We start from the raw sequence: 336 nt of genomic DNA on the forward strand, positions 1-336 counted from the left end.
TTGGGAGCAGGGCAGTAAGCGCAGTCGGGAGCTTCACGGCTCCAAAACCGTGTGCCGACGCAGCCATACACGGTGCTGAGCGCGCTCGGAGCACGGACATCATCTCTGAGAGCAGCCAAGGTGCCTGGGCTCGGCGGAGCCTGCTGCCATCCCTGCCAAGGGCTGCTTGGGGCTGAGCATCCCGACATCCCGGCATCCCAGCATCCCTCCAGGTGCGCAGTTTTTTGGGGAGCACAAGCTGGGATAAAAGCTAAGGGAGGCAGGGCGGTGCTCGATGCGGCGTGAGCAGTGTGAGCCATCACTCCAGCTGACTCACCGGGGCCCCGCCCGCGCGGG

The sequence above is a fragment of the Charadrius vociferus genome, unplaced genomic scaffold (genome assembly GCF_000708025.1).
Source record: "Charadrius vociferus isolate BGI_N301 unplaced genomic scaffold, ASM70802v2 scaffold1429, whole genome shotgun sequence".
In the NCBI taxonomy this organism is placed as follows: Eukaryota; Metazoa; Chordata; class Aves; order Charadriiformes; family Charadriidae; genus Charadrius; species Charadrius vociferus.